Here is a 1,385-nt window from a genome sequence, read left to right as displayed (position 1 = left end):
AAGCAGCGTCTTGCAGAACGGAGCTCGGGCAGTGAGATTTGACGCCTTTTAGCTCTTACTTGGTTAAAAAGCCCGCTCTGCGACCCACCTGGTCCAGGGAGGGGGATTTGTTGGTCTGTAGGAGAGGCATTTGGGGATGAAGACTTTGACCCTGGTATGTTGGCGTGAAGGGACATGAAGCTCTCCCACACAGGCATAACTGGTCTGCTCTTTTCCTCTGCTCCCGTTTCCATTTCAGGGTTGTAAGGAGCGTGCCACCCTGCCTATCGTCGTCGTCGTCCCCTGGGCAAAGGTTGGGATATGTTTTAGTTCACAGCGTTCAAGGGAACGCAAAATGACATCCGTCAATTTTATGCTTCTCCTCTCTCCCTCGCCCATCTGCTCTTCTTCCCGAGCCCTGCCTTCAGCTCTGGCTCCAAGCACAGCGTTTGAGCCCTCCAGCAGCAGGGAGTCTCCCGAGGCAGGAGGGTGAGGGTGTCCCCGGATCAGGGTTTCTTCCACTCCAGACTTGCTACAGCCTGACGTGCATTTATGCTGGCTGCCTCGGCTCTCCCTGCAAGCCGGGTTACATCCCCCAGCCCCTTTGGTGTGGAAAGGGGAGACAAAGACCCCAGGAGCAAAGGTCCTGCTGGTGGGATGAAGGGAAGCAGCAACTAGCAGCACATGAGGCTTCTGTGCCAAACCTCTCCCTGACGAACCTGGCCTCCTCTGCTTTCTGTGGCTGCCACATACTGTCCTATGGGTTTTGGCATGGCAGAGTTGGGCCTGAGTAAAGGCGTTGTATGTTTTGAGTGATCACTTACCACCAAGCCATAGAACCTCGGATTCCCCAATCCCCAAATACTCTGTCTCCAACTCTTGTCTTTTGTTTTCTGGTTGTATGAGTGGGGGAAATGCAGGAGTTCTTTAAAGTCCATTATAGCTAGAAGGGATCTTTCTAAGTGTAGAGACTACGGGAAGAAAGCTTTGTATCTTGTGGTAGTGGTAAAACCAAAAGAATGGAGTGAGAAATGCTCAGAACTCTGCTGCGCCCTTTGTAAGGGATGGTTTGAGCTGGAAACAACTGGTTGTGTGCTACTGCAGTAGCAAGGGCATTGTTGTTTGAACATGGGAAGAAATCACAGCACAAAGATGGTTAATTTTCTCATGAAAAGGTGATATGCTGCCTTTTGGACTGGCTTGTTTCTGTGCTAGCACTGGGAATGATATTTCACTGAAGTAGGAGAATGCAGTGTGGTTTTTCTACCTTGGACTACTGAAATAGGGTCAGAGCTTGCCAGGTAAACACTATGGGTTTATTATCTCCATACCTCCTCTGCACATGGAAAATATACCGTTCTCACTTCCAGCATCTGATTTCCCATGTGATGCCGGAGTTGAGGCTG

The sequence above is a fragment of the Balearica regulorum genome, chromosome 8 (genome assembly GCF_011004875.1).
Source record: "Balearica regulorum gibbericeps isolate bBalReg1 chromosome 8, bBalReg1.pri, whole genome shotgun sequence".
NCBI classification, from domain to species: domain Eukaryota; kingdom Metazoa; phylum Chordata; class Aves; order Gruiformes; family Gruidae; genus Balearica; species Balearica regulorum.
Note: the sequence above shows the minus strand (reverse complement) of the source record.